Here is a 12,165-nt window from a genome sequence, read left to right as displayed (position 1 = left end):
CGAATTCATCGAAAGCTGAACAGGTGAACGAAGTGACGAGTCAGAATCAAGTAAAGGGTGAAAAACAAAAGGAATCAAAGGAACCAGAGGAGATCAAGAGAATCAGAAAGCCCAACCAGAAGTATAGGTCACCGGAATGGACGTATGTGGCACTGTCTGAAGAGGAAGAGGCAGAAGGTCAAGGAAATCCAGAGGGGACCTTACGGGAAGTGGTTGAGGAGGAGAAATCTGTTGGAATCCTGAAAGTTATCTTGACTGACATTGGAGAAGAGTCAGATGCTCAGGATATTGAAGATCTGATACAATTTGATGTTGCTGAAGAAGAAGTAAAAAGTGATGAAAATCCAAATTGAGTGAACTGAAAGAGTCACTTGGAGAAAAGTGGGGAAGAAGAAATCTAAAATTAACAGATTGAAATAAACTGGTGTTTAGAAATCCAGTAGTGGAGTAGTAGAGGCTAAGTCAAAAGACACTGCCAAAGTAGTAAAATGGCTAACACAGAGAATAATCAAAGTAGATGTACCTTCTTGAAAAGATGGTGTAGAATGTGCTGCTGCTGTACGGGATTATTAATGCTACTATGGAGTGTACTTGCTTTATTAGTTACCTTTAGAGTTACAGTAGACACTTTTGGGATACATACTGAGAATATGACTAACTTAGGGAAGAGTTCACGGAAAGTAGTTCCAACTAGGATTAGTAACATTTACATACATAAAGATAGATCGATTAATGATTTTTCTAGCAATGTTTTTTCAAAGTTGTTGTACGAATACGTAAAGACAATGGAAGTAAGGGATTGCTACGTTTGTATGCAATTGCCTGCATCCGTTTCAGAAGGAGTTACTTATCACCATCTTCCGGCTACGTATGGGATTTCATGTAGTGTGTTAAGTAGTGTTTTTTATTTGTTAGGGAAAATAGATTATGAGATGCCTAATAAGGATAATATTTTTGGGCAATTGCCTATGAATAAGAGACTAAATCCTGCTAAAGAAGCTAACATTGTTGGTGAGATTTTTATTGAGACAGAAGAATTAACATTAGATTACATTTTTAGAAACAATTTAACTTGCAGTTTGAAAGAAGAGGAAAAGGCTTTCCTAGACATGGTAGAGAAAAGGAGAGTGAGCATGCATGAAAAGGCAGGAGAATATAAAATGAGTGAGACAATATGGGACATTGAGACGGGAAAGGAGATGAAGAAAGGGGCCAGTCCGACTTTGGCTTTAGATGCACCACAGAAGGGTAAACTATGCATTACCAGAAGGAAATCCCAATATGATAGTTATTTCGTTGGCACTAGTGAGTGCCATGATACATACTTTATTGCAACAGGATGGGGATTCAAGGGAGGAGAAGATCCAGTTTTCCCGGGAGTGTATTATATTTGTGGGAATAAGGCTTATTACAGGTTGCCTGACCATTGGTATGGCACATGTTATGTTGGACTGGTCTTTCCAAAGATTTTCCATATAGATAAGATAGAGGATGCGGAACAGATTAATCTACTAACACGCTTTAAGAGAGAAACTTGGTCAGAAATTGTAGGAGATACTTTTGGAGCTTTGATTCCAGCAGTGGGAATTTCATTAAATGCATATGGAATTCGGAAACTGTCAACAGTGGTGGATCGCTTATCGACAAACACCGCTGGAGGGTTTCTTTTGGTAAATACGGAGATGGTTGCCTTACGCGCCATGTCTATGCAAAATCGACTTGCCCTTGATATTCTATTGGCCAAGGAGGGTGGAGTCTGTGGAATGCTGAAAGTTCAACATTGTTGCACTTACATTCCTGACGAAAGCAAAGATCTAAAGGTCTATATCAAAAATATTACTGATTTGCATGAAGAATTAGTACCACTGGAAGCTGAAAGTATCTGGACTAAAATGGCTAATAAAATGATTGCTGTTAAGAACTTTATTGCTAAGATAGGTAGTACAATAATTGGTAAGATATTGTTTCCATTGACATGCGTAATTGTTGCTTTATTGATACTTAGATTAGGGTGTTTGTGTTGTAAAAACAGGGGAGGGAAAAGGAAAATAATAAGAGACAATATTGAAAAGAGACAAAAGAGGTCAAAGAGAGACCCACAAGAAATAGAATTAGAAGAATTTAGAGAGAGTGTGTATTTGGAGTCGAAAAGGGATGATGAAAGAGAGTCTGGTGTGTAGTGTCATTTAAAAGACATTTCAATTTCTCCTAAGAAATGGGGACCAAATTTTTTTTTTGGGTTGGTTTTTGTGGTGATAATATATCACCAAAGGGGGGATTGCTGGAGCAGGATTTTCTGTCAAAATCCGAACTTCAGCTTATATTTTTATATGTCATAAATAAATTACTAATAATTAAATTACTAGATATTAACTTTGTTGAAGTTTTTGACTAATCAACTTTACTAATGAAAGAATTACACGTGGGGATGCATTTGTGTTGCTTTATTAATACGTGAATTAAGTTGGTGAGCAAATTAATTAAATATGTGTGGCTAAAGTGCTTTTTGTTATGTGTTTGTGCTTTGAAATAATACGCTTTAATGCTTCTTTATGTTGCAGATGGCTAGATAATTACATACACATAAGGGTATTAGTGGGAATTAACACTGTATAATCATTACGATGTAGTAACATTGTTTTGTGTTTCTTTTAATTAAGATGGTCCATTTTGGCCTAGTAAAAGATGGCCGACAGTTGCAGCCTGCATTTGAGTTGCTGAAATACGAAGAGAGGCCTCGCTGAATATGGTTGAAATCCTGACCTCGGCCTCTGTCTGTATTAAAAGTTTCCGTGAGGACAGCAGCTCCGGGCTTGATGCCAGTTGTCACCAGTTATCCTTGGGAGAGGATAAAGCCACAATGAACTTTGATAAACTTGCGGTGGCTTCACTATGATTCCGAGGAAGAGCATTCATGGATGTTACATTTTTTAGTTTGTGCTTCCTTCTTCCGTGTTTATTATTTTTGAGATTTTTGAGAGCGGAGGTTTTTCTAAAATGTTGCGAGTCAACATCCTTTCCTGCTCGCTCTGCTCAATGGACAACGGACGTTTAGAGTTTGTTTGTAACTTTTAATATGCAAATTTCAGTATAAATATTCCTAGACTAGAGAGGGTCTAAGGCCACTTCTTCCCGAACCTATGCTCGAGAGGATCGACGCTGATTGAGAGGACGGCGACTCGGGAGACTTTACTGAGAGACCTGTCCTGACATTTAGCTAGAATAGGTAACTATGAGAATAATGATTTTGCTATTGATTGACTTTCATTTGAACTAATTTAGATAAATTAATCTTTTGTTTGAATCACAGTGTCGGGTGGTTATTTCTTTGTCATTTATTGAGTTCTTATTGTTTAAATCATGACTCAGGACTAATCAATTAGGTTACATCGGCCTCAGTTTAGATGCAGATTGATCCAGGAGTTCTCTCGTATATTCAGTGTGGATAGAGTAATAGAATGAATGTTAGTGTGATGGGCCCTAGCGTATGATGAGTGTATGTGCGTATGACTGTGGAATTACTCTGTCCGTGGAAGTAGGGAGAATTTATATGCTCTGATCTGCAGCACCCCCATCTTATAAGTAGCCCATGCGCAGTACAGAAATGTATTCTCTTCACTGCCAGGTATATGATAGATTCATTGAGCATACTTAATTTCCCATGACGAAAAAATCAATGGCCATTTCCCTAAAAGGAATGTGTCACCGACATTGCCATGTATTTTGTTACAGCCATTTAACACCAATAATTGCCCATTACACATGTCTACTTGAATTGCCTGTTGCATACATTCTAGCATTGTGTAAAAGTAAATGTTGCTAATGCCACATGTTTAAATAGACTGTCTATTTTACAATACAATAAAGTAACATTCATTGCTAATTACGTCATTGCCATACTTTAACCAATTATTCTTCCTAACTAAAGTATATTATGTGTCCAAATAAAATAATCACATTTCATATATCGGTGAAAATATGCTTAAAGACACACTATGTGACTGTCTAACCGCAAGGTGGAGGTTAATGAAAAATGTGTAAATCGTTGTGATATGTCACATACGCACACATATAACACGTTTTCTATGTGTTTTCCTTTATATATTGGTAAACCAGAACCATTTTTTCATTGTTTGATTTTATGGCCAGCAAGTTAATGGTTAAAATAGAGTGTGCTCGTCAGACATTCGTAATAAAACCATAAAAACATCTTGTTTAAGGAAACAAAACCAAATGCTGAATGAGTGAACCTTCACTGTGCACGTAGGATATTTAACTGCACTGCCAATAGTGGGCACTTAAGAGGGTGCAGCCCGTCCCCCTATCAGCCCCAATGTTTCTTTAGTTTGTCTCATATAAAACTAACTCAAACTTTCCTACAATTACTAATCATATATTAATCTTTATGATCTTTTTAAAAGCAATCTTTAAATGGAGCGAGTCCTATAGCAATCTCACAAGAATTCATATTTGCTAAAAAACTGATTGCTGTCTTGTCTGAATCCCATATTTCATAAACAAAGGTTTTAAAACATTCTTCCTGAGATTCAGAAAAACTGGACAATCTACAATTATATGACATAATGTACATTTTGTATTGAGATTACAGAGACACACTCATTTTTTCTATTCAATCAGTGTATAAGACTTTGGCTCGGGGAAACTTGGATTACAGCCAATCCTCAACTGTAATTCATATATATCGCTCAAATTTATAAAATGTATCAAGAGACGCCTTCCTGCCAATTCACCCCAGGAAACGAGATTTATTCCTTGGCAGATGGCCTGTATCATCAAACACTTAAGAACTTAACGTTTCAACATGAACTTTGAATTCCTGCCCACACCTCACTGCTGTCCAATTCTATAACCTCAGATCCGTAAATAACCATAGCCGGTATTTTCACTTTTTTACACTACATTAGAGGAGCAAGCATAAAAAAAATACTGAACCCATGTTTACATTTTACAATACATGGCTGATGTTAAGGGAGCTCTAATTTACAGTCCTTAGATGTCAATTTGGCTGGTGCTTAATAGTTTACTACATTAACATTTTAAAATGATGGATATTTTGGGTGATCCTCTGGCAAGGAATTGAAAGACCCCAAGGTTAATATTAATGTAAATGACATTGAAAACTACACATCTGCACATCCCATTTTTGTTCTCATTAAGGGGCAATTACTTCTTCAGTTGGGATTTCGGCTATTCAGTAAGGTTTACGCACAGACCCAAGGTGGAATAGGTAAAGGCTGCATTCCGGTCTCACTAGCTATTCTGTATGACACACATATACACAGACACACACACACACTCTGAGGCTTCTTAATGCAAAAGAGCCAATTTCATACTAATTACTTTAACTTACATGTATCTTTCATTTTTAAGTGTATGGAGTTACCTGACGATGAAGACCAACTAAAATAGTGACAATAAAAATATGCTGTCCTTTTTATTCCATGTGACCCTACACCCGTACTCTGACACACTGTCCCCGCTGTAGCACTTAATGAGTTTGTTGAGACTACTGGACTTACCTGTGCTAACCAGAAGTGAATGCCAGGGTGAGTCAGCAGTGAGCATCTTGAAATCCGTGGGTGTGCTGTGGGCCATCGGGCTGCACATGCTCCTGTGCTGATTGAAAGCAGGTGAGCCTCTTGGCCATGGGGATTTTGATGGTCACTGTTTCGCTGTCACTGATTTGCTGACTGCACAGCTAGGCTGTGGTTGCAGCTTCTCAGGCTCAGTCTCTTTATCTCTGAATCATGGCCTCTTCCTCGGGAGGGCTCCATGTTATAACAGGCAAGAGCAGGCAGGCTGGCACTTTTAAAGTGTGTGCCACATTCTCTGCTGAACATAACTACATACCTTCCCACAACCAGCTGAAAAGAGGGCAGGTGATGACTAAGTTGTAACAGGGACAAATGCAGCCTGGACAAATTATAACCAGAGGACTGGGGTGTTGGTCAGTGATATCATCCTGCCCCTCACCCACTGCCCACATTTGTCTCCATGAGACTTCAGGAGGCCAGCCAGCTAGCGCTTGGAGTCACTCTGGGTTCACAGGATGCAGGTCCAGTCTCCTCACCCAGGGAAGAGGGCAGCAGGCACCTGGTCAGCGCAGCAAGGCAGGACGTAGGCAAAACAGCAGTCCATCAGAGTGAAAGTCCTTTCAGGAGCACGGCAGTCCTTCCCGGCAGAGTCTTCACAGGTATAGAAGTGTACTGAAGTGGTGGTGTCAGAAGTCCAGAACTTATACCCAGTTGATCCTTTGAAGTGGGGTAGACTTTAAAGACATGTCTTTGAAGTGCACAGACGTCCTCCCTTCATTCCTGACCTGGTTCCAGACTCACTAGAAGGGAATATGCAGCCCTTTTTGTGGGGACAGGACTTAGTCTATTCAGGTGTAAGTGAGCCTGGGCCCTGCTCCTCCCTCCCATCCAGCCAGGATGGCCCATTAATTCACTCCTAAGCTCCTATTGTGTGGGGCTTTTTAGGAGGAATACACAAATCCCAACTGTCACCTACCCCAGACATGTGATCAGAGACAGGCGGCAGGCACCAAATGGCTAAAATAAGGAAATGACAACTTTCCAAAGTAGCATTTATCAGAATTGCAATTTATAATCTGACTTCCTCAGAAGGTTGGATTTTAAATTGTGATTCCAGCGACACCAAACTAGAAAAGTCTATCTCTTCAAAATTGGGAATTACACTTATAAAATGCATTAAGGTAATTCCAATGTTACCCTATCAAAGAGATGGGCCTTGCAGTAGTGAAAAACATATTTAAGAGTTTTTCTCCACCAGAACATGTAAAACTTAAAAGTACATGGCCTGCCTTTTAAATACATTGTGCCCTGCCCATTGAGTTGTCTACTGCCTACCTTAGGGGCACTTATATGTAAAAAGGAAAGGTATGGACCTGGCAAAAGGTTTATTTTGCCAGCTCGAAATGGCAGTTTAAACTGCACACAGATGCTCTGCAATGGTAGGCCAGAGCCATGGTTAGTGGGCTGCTTCAGTGGGTGGCACAATAAGTGCTGCAGGGCCACTAGTTGCATTTAATTTACAGGCCCTGGGCACATGTTGTGAACTTTACTAGGGACGTATACATACATTAAATATGCCAACTGGGGATGGGGCAATATTACTAAGTTTTAGGGAGAGAGTACATGCCCTATAGCACTTGTTAACAGTGGTAAAGTGCTCAGAGTGTTACTGCCAGTAAAAACGAGGTCGGAAAAAGTGGCGGAGGAAGGCAAGAAGTTGGGGGGAAGACCACCCTAAGGCTGTCAGGTCCAACAGTTACAGAATGTTTTGTTCTTTTTCTGCACACATTTGACAGCACCACCATGTCCAATGACCCAGCCCCCTTTACCCTCAACATTACAATTCCCATACTTTTCTTATTGCACTTCCACCGGTTATGTCTCCAGCAAGGACCTTTACCCATTGAATCGATTTTGTCAGTATTACACACTTAGGGGCATATTCACAAGGATCTATCGCCGAGTCAATGGCACTTTATCGCAGCCAAAGGAGCGACAAACTTATCGCCACAATCACAAGCTGGTGTTAACATCCCACAGCACCAGTTTACCTGCGATAGCATCCGCAAAAAACATCGCCAAAGATGACCCCCGCAACTATCGCTAATGAGATGCAGAGTAGGCGTTCCCGTGCCAAAAGCCGCGACACCACTCCACAACATTCACAATGACCAGCCGTGACTGCGATAAGAGCACAAAACAGGCGATAAGGCGCGTTAGCAGCAGGAAAATAACACCTGCTCTGGCCTGGTGCAAAGTCGGACCACAGCCTGCACCACAAAAGGAAGTCCAGCCCAGAGCCACACCTGAAGAACAACAGATGCACCCGGGCAACTGAACATGCAGCGCGGAGGATCAAAAGGGCAACAACACCCGCCGCCACCACACCCAGGACCTCCCCCCCTTCCCCGGAATCCCCCCGACCAAAGACATGCCACGTCAGCTACACCTAAACATGTACAAAATAATCTGCATGATGTCATACAATCACAACTGGTGACATGCATGTGTCGTCACAAAAATTAGCATCACACATTCACTTTCGGAGCAACAGATGAAACGTTATTAACATGAACACTGAACTGAAATGAAAACACCTGGCGGCTCCACTTGGGACAATCCGTAGGTCACAGCCGGCAAGACAAAAATCATGATGAGAAGGTGTGTCCTGCACACATCAAAGGACAGAGAGAGAGCGAATGGGGGAGAGAAGAAGAGAGGGGAAGAGAGAGCGATAAGAAGAGAGGGGGAGAGAGAGATAAGAAGAGAGGGGGAGAGAGAGAGAAGAAGAGAGGGGGAGAGAGAGAGAAGAAGAGAGGGGGAGAGAGAGTGCCGCCCCTGCGCACCCAGGCCACACTGCTCACCTGCTGCCACCGGTGAGTCTCCAACCACTTGCCGGTATGTATTGCAGTTATTATTATTATTATTCTTAAGGTGATTTATAGAGCACACGATTACCAAATAGGTGTCCTGGCGCAGTTCACCAGGTCACACATCTGAGACAGACCCGTCATCTGAAACAGTCCAGATACATGATTGGCACAGTACACACAATTGCACATGACAACATCGCCTGCCCGCCCATGCACACCCAGGCAGAGGCACCCCAGCCCCTCCCGCTGGCCATCGGAGCATGCCCACCCATGCACACCCAGGCCTCACTGCTCACCTTCCGCCACCGGCGTGCAGACAGGAGGTCCCACAACGTGCCGCTGCAAGCCAAAAGCCCGGGGTCTGAGGACATGGCACCCTCCACATCATACAGGCCCGCTCCGCAGGCCACCAGGTCTCACGTTTGGTGCTGGGTCTTGATTACTCAATGGCAGAGGACATGCCGGTGCACCCGGCCTTATTGCAGGCTGCACACCCGCTCAGCCCAATAGATGCCACTAACTCTGGGATCCCAGAAGCGACGCCATGTGGCGGTAGGCCTGCGCTGCCCGCTGGCTCTGGCCTACACTGCGGTCCAGCAGGGCACACAAAACCTGAGCTGTCCGGATCACCGGGACGGGGCATCAGCGCAGGCTGCACACCTGCTCAGCACTTAAGATGCCCCTGTCTCAGTGCGCCCAAAGTCACCGTCCCTTGGCGGGGTGCCTGAGCCGGCAGCAAAGCTTCGGGTGCCACTAACCCTGTTCAACCCCAGTCAGCACCACGTGTTGGTAGGCCCGTGATGGCCCAAGGCCTCGGGTGCCACTAACCCTGTGCGCAACAACTCATGGGCCGTTATGATTTAGAACTGGGGAGTGTCCGTCATCCAATCGCCACCGGCAGAGGGGAATGTGACGTCGTCGGCCCCTTATGTGGACGGAGTCCCATGGCCAGTGACACCTGTGCCGGATGGGTGTGGTGTGTGTGCAAACCTGCCCTCAGGGAGTGGCTGTGACATGCTAACAACTAGACCACTGGCCTGCACACCACCAGCGAGTACGCCTGCGACGGGTAGCAATGAGGGCCCCCCTCAGAGCGTAAGCGGAGTGGTCTGGCCTGCCGTACGCCGGACCAGCGCAGGGCTTGCAACACTGACTCGTGGGCTCTGGGCGTGGTTCAGTCCATGTCCGGACATGGAAGTGACTGATACGTGTGTCCCTGTTGTAGTGTACACGGCACCCGGAACACAATATGCAATGTATCACCCTCTGACTGGCATCCCACAGGATGAGAATCATTGATGCAAGGGAAATCACTGTTCCTACATTCATCCACACATTCATGCATGAATGATGAAAGACATAACACAGCAGTGCGTTACTGGATGTTTATTACACATCCAGTGCAGTTTTGCAGCTGGAGCGGTACAGGGCCAATCCAAGCACACTACAGAATATGGGCCCTTGGAGGGCCAGCCAGAGTCCATCCGGGGATGACAAGTACTGTGGAAGAGGAAGGGTACAGTCCACATTCTGGTCCCCATGTCATTGGTCATCAAACAGGATATGGCAGTCCATGTCGCTGCCCGAAGTGAGTGCATCGGAGTGTATCAGGGGTCAGTGGAAAGTCATGGAGCCATGTGCGACTCCAAGCAGAAACAGGCCAGGTGGCGGAAATGAATGCTAGTGCCTCCTAATCACAAATCCATCCACGTCCTCGTCCCCAGATGTGTGCTCTGCCCCACCTGTGGGTGTTGCAGTACCGGCTGGGGCACTGTGTGCCACTGACACATCTGGTGCTGGAGTGGATACGTCTGCCGCACTGTGAGGCAATGGCACACCAGGGGGCGGAGATGTGGATGGTGTGGGGGCAGCAGCATTCATCATCACCACGCCTTGTGGCAGCAATGCCATGATGAGGATTTGCAGGGCATGGTAGATCCCAGCTACATTTCGCTGGTGTGCAGTGGTGGCTGCCACCCTTTCCGCCTCCATCCGCACCATGTCCTCCATGAGCCTCCGCATGTGTGCCAGCTCACGGCTTGTATTGCTGGAGCCCCTCTGAGCAGACAGGTGTTCTTCTCTCCACGTCATGACTCCAGCAATGTCAGTCAGGGCTCGTTGGAGACCATGGAGCGGGCCTAGACACCCATGGATGGCGTCCAGTTTGGTAGCCATGAGGTCGAACCCCACCCGCACCTGCTTAGCCGTCTCCCTCTAGGCCTCCAGCACACAGCGGTGGAAGGCCGTGTGTTGTTCCTCTGGGTCTTGGGAGACTGCCGGGGCCATGGGTGCCTCCTGCTGGGTGGTGGGTGGGGTCTCCTCAATGCAGCTGGGCAGCGCTGATCCTGGAGGTGAGTCACGAATGATGTCAATGATGTCTAGGAGGACTTGTGCGTTGATGCTGGGGTTGTCCTCCTCGTCATCAGTGAAGAGTGGCTGGGACTGCTCTGCTGAGGGTGTTGACGGTGGCTCTGCAATGTGAAGGGGAGATGGTGTATTGCAATGTGTCCACATGTATGTATCCACATGGTACATGTTGACATTCAGACAGCTTGGCATTGTACATTGTGACAGTCTATAGATCTGGGCGATGACCCAGAGTCATTGAGGGTGTTCACTGTGCTTGGCTTGATTGTGCAAGTGTGCCATTGTGGCCATCTCTACCCGTCCCCCCAGTACCTGGTGGTCACTCACCCTGTTGCGGTTGTGTTGTGTCCTGTCAAGCAATGTCCAGGCTCCCAACTCCGGCCACAGTATCCACACTGATGACTGTCAACACTAGCTCCTCATCCAGCACGAGCTGTGGTGCTGGGCCCCCACCTCCAGGCTGCATTGTTGCCTTCTGGTTGGCTACGAGTTTCTCCTTGTTCTTTCGCTTGATGTCCATCCATCGCCTCTTGACCTCGTCCATTATCCTCTTGTGCTATGCGACGGCATTCACCTTGTCCACGATGTCCCGCCATATTCCATTTTTGATGCCCAATGACACGTTGGAGGTGACGAACAGTTGTTGATGGTGGTCCATCACCTCCGTGACTATGATCTTGTTCGCCTGCGAACTGAACTTCGTCTTCCTCTTCGTCTTGTCCTTGCCCTTCCCTGTCCCCGAAGTCCCAGGCTGGTCGTTCAGGGTGCTTGTGGGGTTGCGCTTGTCCTCTGCACCTGCTCCGGCTGCCTCCATTGTGCTTGGGTGTTGGTCAGTTTGGGTGTTTTTTCTACTTTTATGGTGATTTTTCCCACCTGCCAGGTGTGTATTGCAAATCTGGCGCTGCTTATCGCTGATTTCCTCATCGTGCTTTGGCCCATCGCAGGTTTTTTTTTGCGTTGGGGTTTGTGTTTTTATCTCCGTCGAGGTGGTTGTATCGCGGGCATCGGCCGCGGTTTCGGCAAACTATCGCATGGGGCCGCCTTGTTGTGAATTCCACGTTGACACAGGGTTATTTTCCCGCGATAGGCTGCGATGTGTAAAGTTGCATGAATGGTGATGTTTAGCACACGTTTTTGTGAATATACCCCTTAGTCTTGCTAGATATACATACATCTCTCAACAGGCAGCATAAGCTTTTACTCTCTATCCTATTTTACAATACTTTTAGTTTATAAAAAAAAATAATGTAAGCTGAACAACTTTACTGATTTCCTTCTGAATTTCTCTAGCGAAAAGGTTGTTATAACAACGCACCAGTAGCAACAGACGACCGGCTCAGTATATTAACTCTGCACCTACTCAACCAGCT

Source organism: Triturus cristatus, chromosome 8, assembly GCF_964204655.1.
Source record: "Triturus cristatus chromosome 8, aTriCri1.1, whole genome shotgun sequence".
NCBI classification, from domain to species: domain Eukaryota; kingdom Metazoa; phylum Chordata; class Amphibia; order Caudata; family Salamandridae; genus Triturus; species Triturus cristatus.
This window is presented reverse-complemented; position numbering follows the sequence as displayed.